Raw genomic sequence first — 9,984 nt, forward strand, 5'->3', positions numbered from 1 at the left:
CCTTGTCATACTGCTTTCCCAATTTTGAACCACTCGGTTGTTCCATGTCTGGTTCTTACTGTTGCTTCTTGACCCTCGTACAGGTTTCTCAGGAGACAGGTAAGGTGGTCTGGTACTCCCATCACTTTAAGAATTTGCCACAGTTTGTTGTGATCCACACAATCAAAGGCTTTAGCGTAGTCAATGAAGCAGAAACAGACGTTTTTCAGGAATTCTCTTGCTTTCTCCATGATGCAGCGAATGTTGGCGATTTGATCTCTAGTTCCTCTGCCTCTTCGAAACCCAGCTTGTAATTCCAGTAGTTCTTGGTTCTCATACTGCTGAAGCTTAGCTTGTAGGATTTTGAGCATCACCTTGCTGGCATGTGAAATGAGCGCAATTGTGCGGTAGTTTGAACACTCTTTGGCGTTGCCCTTCTTTGGAATTGGAATGTAAACTGACCTTTTCCAGTCTTGTGGCCATTGTTGAGTGTTCCAAATTTGTTGGCATATTGAATGCAGCACTTTAACAGCATCATCTTTTAGGATTTTAAATAGCTCAGCTGGAATACTGTCATCTCCGCTAGCTTTGTTGTTACTAATGCTTCCTAAGGCCCGCTTGACTTCATTCTCTAGGATGTCCGGCTCAAGTTCAGTGGCCGCACTATCATGGCTATCAGGGACATTCAGATCTTTCCTGTATAGTTCTTCTGTGTATTCTTGCCACCTCTTCTTAATCTCATCTGCTTCTGTTAGGTCCCTGCCTTCTTTGTCCTTTATCATGCCCGTCTTTGCACAAAACGTTCCCTTGAGATCTCCAATTTTCTTGAAGAGATCTCTAGTCTTTCCCATTCTGTTGTTTTCCTCGATTTCTTTGCATTGTTCATTTAAGAAGGCCTTCTTGTCTCTCCTTGCTATTCTCTGGAACTCTGCATTCAGTTGGATATATCTTCCCCTTTCTCCCTTGCTTTTCGCTTCCCTTCTTTCTTCAGCTACTTGTAAAGCCTCCTCAGACAGCCACTTGGCTTTCTTGCATTTCTTTTTCTTTGGGATGGATTTCGTTGCTGCCTCCTGAACAGTGTTCGGAGGTCCATAGTTCCTCAGGCACTCTGTCTATCAAGTCTAATCCCTTAAATCTATTCCTCACCTCCACTGTATATTCATAAGGGGTATGATTTAGGTCATACCTGAATGGTTTAGTGGTTTTCCCTACGTTCTTCAATTTAAGCTGAAATTTTGCAACAAGAAGCTCATGATCTGAGCCACAGTCAGCTCCAGGTCTTGTTTTGACTGACTGTCTAGAGCTTCTCCATCTTTGGCTGCAAAGGACATAATCAATCTGATTTCGATATTGACCATCTGGTGATGTCCATGTGTAGAGTCGTCTCTTGTGATGTTGGAAAAGAGTGTTTGCTATGATCAGCATGTTCTCTTGGCAAAACTCTATTAGCTTTTGTCCTGCTTCATTTTGTACATTAAGGCCATGCCTGCCTGTTATCCCGGTGATTTCTTGACTTCCTACTTTAGCATTCCAATCCCCTATGAAGAGGACATCTTTTTGTGGTGTTAGTTCTAGAAGGTGTTGTAGGTCTTCATAGAACCAATCAACCTCAGCTTCTTCGGCCTCAGTGGTTGGGGCATAGACCTGAATGACTGTGATGTTGAATGGTTTGCCTTGGATTTGTACTGAGATCATTCTATCCTTTTTGAGATTGTACCCCAGTACTGCTTTTCCCACTCTTTTGTTGACTATGAGTGCTACTCCATTTCTTCTAAGGGATTCTTGCCCACAATAGTAGATATGATGGTCACCTGAATTAAATTTGCCCATGCCTGTCCATTTTAGTTCGCTGATTCCCAAGATGTCGATGTTCAATCTTGCCATCTCATGTTTGACCACCTGCAGCTTACCTTGATTCATTGATCTGACATTCCAGGTTCCTAAACAATATTGTTCTTTACAGCATCGGATTTTCTTTTCACCACCAGACACATCCACGGCTGAGTGTCCTTTCGGCTTTGGCCCAGCCGCTTCACTCTTTCTGGCGCTACTTGGAAATTCCCTCTGCTCTTCCCCAGTAGTATATTGGACACCTTCCGACCTGAGGGGCTCATCTTCCGGCGTCATCTCTTTTAGCCTTGTGATACGTTCCACGGGGTTTTCTTGGCAAGGATACTGGAGTGGGTTGCCATTTCCTTCTCCAGTGGACCACATTTTGTCAGAACTCTCCGCCATGATCTGTCCGTCTTGGGTGGCCCTGCACGGCATAGCTTATGGCTTCACTGAGTTACGCAAGCCCCTTCGCCACAACAAGGCAGTGATCCATGAAGGGGATGGTAGCCTCTGGTCCTCTCTTAAGTGGCGTAGAGCCATACTAGAGGATTAGTAGTGAGGCTTGTACTGCCAAAGGAAAGTAGGGGCTTGAGCTGCATTAAAGGATTATGTCTCCTAATTCATTGCTCATTTTACCTCAGCTTTTGGTGTCAACAGAAATGGAGAAGTAAGGTAAGCCAAGGCCTGCCATACATTGAGCACTGGTGTCCACCAACTTGTAGCCTTCCCAAACCCGGTGATCTCCAGACATGCTGGAATACACCTCCCATCATCCCCATCCACCATGGCCAGGATGCGGAAGGCCATCAGGGATCAGAGTTGGAAGGGAATCACTCTGCCCTTTCTCCTTTGCTTCCTCCTATACTTGGAACTGCCTCCCAGGACACCTGTGTGATGCTACCTCACTTCCATTCTTCAAGACCCACCTTTTCTGTGATGTTTTTGGTTCAGCCCCCTGGTTCCCGTTCTAATCAAGCCTAAATACATGTGACTGAAACAATTGCATGCTCTCTCCATGTTTACCTTCCTCCACGTCTATCTCCTTCCTCTATTGTTTTTCCCATGTCAAATTTTAGATTGTAAACTCTTTGGGATAGAGACCTGCCCTCCTGTACTCTGTAAAGTGCCATGGACACTGACAGTGTTAACTAACTGGCGGACCAGTCCTATGGTGGTGGTCAGTGGTGTAGTGGTAAATTTTGAAGTGAAGGCACTCATCATGACACTCTCCAGAGCCATGCCCCTGATGACAGTCCAAAAATTTAGGAAGTGGTGTTGATCCATATCAACAAACCAGCTTAGTAGTTCTCATCTCTATTAGGAGCAGGTTTGTAAAGCAAATGGGTCTTAATTTAGCATTCAAGACCAAGCCACCCCAAAATACTTTGCACTGCAACAAGGAATAATATGTTGTTGGGAGAATTCACTTTCTCCCAGCTATTGTGAGAACTGCAGTTAAGTTTGAGTGGACAGGGAAGTCTGGGGTGAAGGTGGCAGATGGCAGCAGTGTCCCTCCTAATAAAAAAGCGCTGGTGCTGCATCCCTGCAAGGCCTGGCTCCACTACACCCCTGGTGGTGGGAGATTCTGTGGCAGAGCTACCACTTCCACCAGCTCACTGAGGCCAAAGCAGGGTGGGTGGGTGGTGGTGTTAAATTGTTTTGTTTTGCTGGTCTCATCCCGCCCCGCCCCCCAATCCATATTGCAGGCAATGGTAGGGAATTAACTACTCCAGCTCCAGGGCTGGTATAGTTGAGGGCTTTTGGGGGGCAGGGAATGTTTGGCTTAAGATATTGTGATTCCTGGGCCACACCTAACACAACTTCAAAATGCCCCATGCTCCCACCACCACCACCCCGCCAGCAGGACATCTACACTTACACCTTTCTGTGGGTAGTCTGTGGGTATACTGCCAACCCACCAGCAGGCCTTGCCCCTGGTGGAGCAGCATTTATTCCTCCTCCAACAGCCCCTTAGCTGGCCTTTGGCCCTCTTGAGGATTGCACCCTAAATAAATAGGTAACAATTTATACCTCACTTTAGCACTACTTACCACATGCGCAGAAGGAAAGTGAACAGAAGTAGTTTTTTATGGGAATGCAGATATGAACATCTGCTCCCATACGTGTCAATGGGACAGGGGGTGTTTACATATACACATAAATTAAATCCCTCTTTGGGTGCTCAAAAGTTGGAAGCATGGAGGACAGACAGGGAGGCATGTGCCACCTCTGCCTTCAGCCTCTCCATATGGACAGAGAAGGTTTAAGAGGAACTACTTTTGGCTGCATATGATTACAGTCCTCCACAGTGGTCCAATGAGTTGCTGCCTCTCCTGTTGCCGTTATCTTTCTCGGCCACTGTTGCTCCTGGAGTTGTTGCTCTGTTGCTACTCCTGAGTTTCCTTATGCTGTGCACATTCATGGTACTGTATGGTGACCAGAGGTGAGCCATCAGCAGCTGACAGGAACAGCAAGTGTGCATATACAGAAGAGATGGCAGCAGTCCTGGCACACAACATCAGCAGGTGTGATTGGCTCACATGACAAATCATTATTTTTACAGTAACAACAGACTTCAGTGATAGAATGGAAAAAGTGTTTGGAAACTAAACAGTCTGTCCTCTGGCAGAAAGTTCAAAGGGAAGGCATAGGTAGGAAGGTATTCATGTGCAGCATGCTCAGTGATGCAGTCTCCACCCTGAAGAGTTTGTGGTCTAAACTAATCTAGCCATGATTTTGCTTTTCCTCAGCTGGAGGGCAGCAGCTGGTATTAAGGAACAGCCTGGCAGGCACAGAACTTTTACAAAGAGCTTTGCTTCAGCAAACCTACTGTGTGATTAATTAAAAGCAAGAAATGCAGGAGAACGAAGCGTCAGCTCCCGCTGTTCCCTAGTTCTTCTTGGGCAATGGATGTTAGAGAAGCATCGAGGGCCCTAGTAGTTTTGTACCAAGGGGAAAAATGGAAGACCAGAGATAATGGCGAGAACTAAGCCCTCATAAATGATGAATAAATGCCAGTGTGGGTGAATGGTGTTGAGAAAATAAATCAAGTAAGTTGACAGCTTCCACATATAACTAATCTGCTAAGGCAAAGGGTCCCAGCTCCAAGCTATATCCATTTTATCATGTAATTAAGAGGAAGAATAAAATGAGTCATTGAGCATTAGTTGCTGGATAAATGAGAGGAGATGGAGGAATAAGAAACACAGTATTGGGGAATAGAATAGCTATTCCCTCTTCACAGTTTGCAAGGTGAGCCAAGGCAGGACTAGCATTTCGTGTGATTCCCCAAAGGCAGCACACTGTGACCAAAAGAAGTGGCAGGGCAAGCTAGATAAGAATCCAGACTCAGATAACAAACCCAGAAGCTTTGCCAATATGATCTGCATCATTGATATAACATCTGATGGCAAGAAAGGTAAAGAATATCAGTTGACAAGCCCTTTAATTGGTGACTCTGTGAACACTTCCAAGTTACACAGAGCACTTCATCAGGAAGGTACTGAACTGGGCCAAGTGAATGGTCTAGCCACATGCAAAGGTTACATGCATGTACAATTTGGAGGGTGCCACTTAAAATATACATACTTGGAAGTAGCTATAAACACAACATGTGAAGCAGCACATGGTGTTACTCTGGATTGGTTTTGCAATGTCTGGACATACTTGCTTCTTTGTTAACATGGATACTCTGCAACCCTAGGCACTAACTCCTGACAGATGTAGAACAGCTGCCTAAGGCCAGTCTAATAGTTTCTTTGCTTCTGTCAGGGAGCAAGTGTAGTCTTAACGGTACAAAAGTGGAGCAGATCTGCTTGACATTTAGTAAGGGGGTAGTCAGTGTGGGAGTCTTCTGTGATCTTTAAAAGTACCTAAGGCAGCTTGTATTTAATAAAACCTCAGCCTAAGTAAGATTCACAGTACTCATTCAGAAAACAAGCAGATGCAAGAAGACATATCCACTAATATGTAGGACTTAATATGATAACCCTAAGTGGCGATTTTGCTGTTTCTCCATAACACACATCTCTAGCCCCATCAACCTCAAGAAAGTGCATGAATGGGACTGACAGTTGTGCTTCTCCTCTGTATTTTTCTGATAGGCTCATGAGATTAAATGGAGACTGGTTTTGGTTTTTAGTTTGTATCCTTTTCTGTTGCGGTTTCTGGCTTTTAATCTAGGAAAGTGTGTGGAAGTTACATGAATTTGGTTGCCTTGAGCAGACAGGGTAGAGCGGGCAGAGGCAGCTGGCAAAAACCACTCTGAGCAAAAAGCTAAGCACTGCTGCAAAGTCATCTCCATTTTATAGGGTATGTACAGGAGTTTCACTCAAGCACATAAATTGGTGATGGCCAAATAAAAGCACCACATAGATTCCACCTATCTAGTACATTGGGCTTGCATGTTACAAGTTGAATGATACAACAGTGCCACTGTCCTGCCCTTCCCCACCTATATTCCCTCTAGGGAACTCTGTCAGGGGCTGCATGCCAGTGGTAGGCCAGGCAGCCTTGGGCGTATACTATTTGCTGCACCTGTAGAATCCAGAGAGCTGTCAACTGGATTATTGGGGCAGCCCACAAATGTGAAACATGCAGCCAACACCATCAATGAAGTTTAGATTTTGGATTTCGTTGCAAGGAAGCTGAGGGTGCTACCCAGGCAGCAAGAAAATGAAAATAGCTGAGCAGGCACCTAAAGCAGGCATGTTTCAAAGGTGGGAGTGGGTAATGTTGACTGGTGTTTCAGGTCTGTTGGCTTTGTTGCACCAACAGCCTAATGGGTATCCACTGGAGGTGTAGTGGTACATTTTGAAGTGCAGGCGCTCATCATGACAGTCCCCAAAGCCACAGTCCCAAGGAACGTCCAAAAATGCAGGCAGCTGTGTTGAACCCTATCTGTGTATGATATATGTCTTTTGTAGGTCTTTTGTAAAGCGAACGGGTCTTAATTACCAATGAAAGACCAATCCACTTCCCAAATACTTTGCTTTTCTACATGGATAGGTAACAACAATATATTGTTGGTGGGGAATTCCTCCCCCCACCCCAGCAGCTACTGTGAGGACTGCAGCTAAGCTCAAAGGGAACAGGAAAGGCAAAGGGGGGTGGGACAGTATATCATCATCCATACTTATCAAAAAGGTCCCAGTGCTTCAACTTCGCAAGCCCTGGCTCTCCTACACCACTGGTGTCCACACTGGTCCTGCACATGGGCATCCACCAGCCCATTATACAGATCCCTTGCACTCCACCCGCTAGCAGCTGCTGCCTCCTGGATATATCTCAGTAGTAGGACATATTGAAGGTCCCAACTTCAATCCTTGATAGGAAAGACTGGAGGACTGAGGCCTTGGACAGCTACTCTTAGCATACATATTAGAGCAGGGGTGGACAACTTGTGTCCCTCCAGATGTTTTGCCCCACAACTGCCATCATCCCTCACAATGGGCTTTGCTGGCTAGGGCTGATAGTTGTAGGCCAAAACATCTGGAGGGACACAAGCTGCCCAGCCCCTAGATTAGATAGACCTTGGTCTGCCTTGGTATAAAGCAGTTTCAAATGTTTTATTGCTCCTTGATATTTCCAGTAGGTTAAACATACCTTCAGCTCTTTGTTACAGGCATTGCACTCCAACTCCTTTCATCCCTTGTGTAGCACTTCAGTTGCCTTTGGAGCACTCACCTGAACCTTCAAGTTGCTAAGATGCTTAGGCACCTGCTTCCATGCTGGAGTAATTTATAAATATGTATAACCCCATCTGTCCCAGTGAAGGTGCAGAGTCCATGTGTGCGGTGCACACAGGCCACGAAGAAGAATGTATATATGTTTATACCCCATCTATCCCAAAGGCTCAGAGTACCCTACAGTCTATTAGAAATAAACAAAAGTAAACTTTAAAAATGCAAAATAAAAATACTAAATTAAAAAAGGCCCTGAAGAATCTAAGCAATTAACAGTGCAACCCTATACATGTCTATTCAGAAGTAAGCCCCATTGGGTTCAGTGGGGCTTTCTCTCAGTTAAGTGGGCATAGGCTTGCAGCCTAAACCTCCATATCAGGGATCTGATACAGCCAGCCCTCATCTGACAACAAGGACTGTGGGGTGGTTACCAAGGTGTCAAAAAAGAGGAAGAAATGTATTTTCAGCCCTTCGGGCCAACATGCATGATTTGAGACATTATATGTTGCAATGCTGCAGCAAAACTAGCTGCAGTTTTCAGTTAAATTATGTTCCATTAGAAAGACTATTGTTAAGAATACTGCTGCGAAGGGCTCTCTAGGGATGTATCCAACTTCTATTAAGAGCTCTTCATTATTGCTTGGAAGTCAACTTGGCACTCCTGCTGGAAGGCTACAGCCTGCAATATCACCACTACCAGGCCTATTTATTCAGCCCTGGGACTTAAACCTGTGAAAGCCTCTTAAAGGGTTATTGGGGAGCGCTTGTTATATCCATGGTGGTGGGGAGAGATGTGCAGAAGCCAGAAAAGCACTGCTGGAAAATAAATGGCTCAGAGCCAAAGAGCCTGTGTGCAAGCAGAAGGCACAAGGTGTTTCACTTATTTGCCAATTTCTGCCTATTCCTCTCCCCACTTCACTGTGCCATATTGCATGCCACTTGGGAGGGTCCCCAAACCCTCAGGAAGGAGGAACAGTAGTGGGTGTGTGGGGACAAGAAATCTCCTTTGTATGAACAGAAATCTTTGGGTATAAGCCCTTGTGTGGATGGGGCTGAGTAGGCAATGAGGTTCAGAAGGATAAGAGAAAAAGTGAGCAGTAAGGGGTGTGCATGTGTGAATTAAAGTAAGGAACAGGTGCCTACCTTTTGTAAGAAACAAAGGAGTAAGGATAAAAGTGGTAGTTGGGCTTTAAAAAGCCTACAACAGGATTTACCTCAAATGTTTTAAAATACAAATGTGAATTCACTTGGATTGTAGTCTACTCTGAGTCTTCAGGATGGCCTGGGACAAAAAGTTACCTAAACATTACTTGGGGCGGGGGTATAATAACTGAGTACCTTCTTCATGACCAAACTGGCTAGGGTTTTAAAAAACAAGACAGGTACACACACTCATCTAGCCCATCCTGTCCTGCACATTTTGTAGCGCTTTAGCAAAACATCTTTGGAGTCCTACCTTTTGACATGGCAGATGTGCAGACTCCTGGGCAGTCAGTGGGTAATATAGGCCACATGGGGGATGGAGTTCTATTGATGCTTAAGACCATCCCATTGTACCTTTTTGCCCAGTATTGTTTCCCACACTTCTGCCTCCCATGCAGATATAGCTTCATGTATGCCAGTATTTGAAGTGATGATAAATGATGTGTCATTTTACCAGCAGTACCAATTATTATATCCCTTGTATTGTTATCATTAGTTTTCACAGTTGACAACTGCTATGTACCTACATAAGTTGCCTTGAGTGCTATTTTTTGGTAGAAAGGTGGGGTATAAATCAAATAAATACTATTAAAAGTTTCAACCAGTGTTATCCTCTTACTAGCCAAGGTATTTTGTAGGATACAATAGCCATATCACTTTGAAACCCAGCAGTTCTTCTGAAAGGACACTACAAACTTGGAAATCTAAATAAGATAACTTTGTGAGGATCAATATTCATGATACATAGGCTGGTGATGAGAGTTGCATTTTATTTATACTAGTTTTAAAATCAGAAACCTGTGTTCTTCCTCTTATTAAATAAACCCCAATTTCTATTTTCTATGTTCCTGGTAAAGTAGTGGACTTTTTTAAAAAGAAAAAACTAGAGCAAGGTAGAAAATTAAATTGAAGTACTCTGTGATTCAGAGGAAATCATGCTGTGTACACTGGAAGAGTCCAGCCAACGAGAAGCTGGATATATGGTGCATAAAAAGGAGTAACTTAATGGCTATGGCAAGGGCGGATTTCTGTAAACCATCAGTGTTAGTTCCAGCTATAGCTTAAATGTGCTTTCTAAAGACATATTGTGATGGGGAGTTCAAGGTGGTTAGCTGAACCTGCTACAAACACAAATGCATGACTCAGTAAGTTTAGAGCTACTACTTGAGTAAGAATGACTCCCTCCTCTGGACACATGACCTGCAGTTTAAGCCCAGAAAGGCAAAGTAAGTACTTCATTGAATCCTAGACTGTCAGACAGCGAGAAAGGAACCAAACTAACCAA

Source organism: Heloderma suspectum, chromosome 1, assembly GCF_057233095.1.
Source record: "Heloderma suspectum isolate Gila_16-S chromosome 1, 16-S_ref, whole genome shotgun sequence".
NCBI lineage: Eukaryota > Metazoa > Chordata > Lepidosauria > Squamata > Helodermatidae > Heloderma > Heloderma suspectum.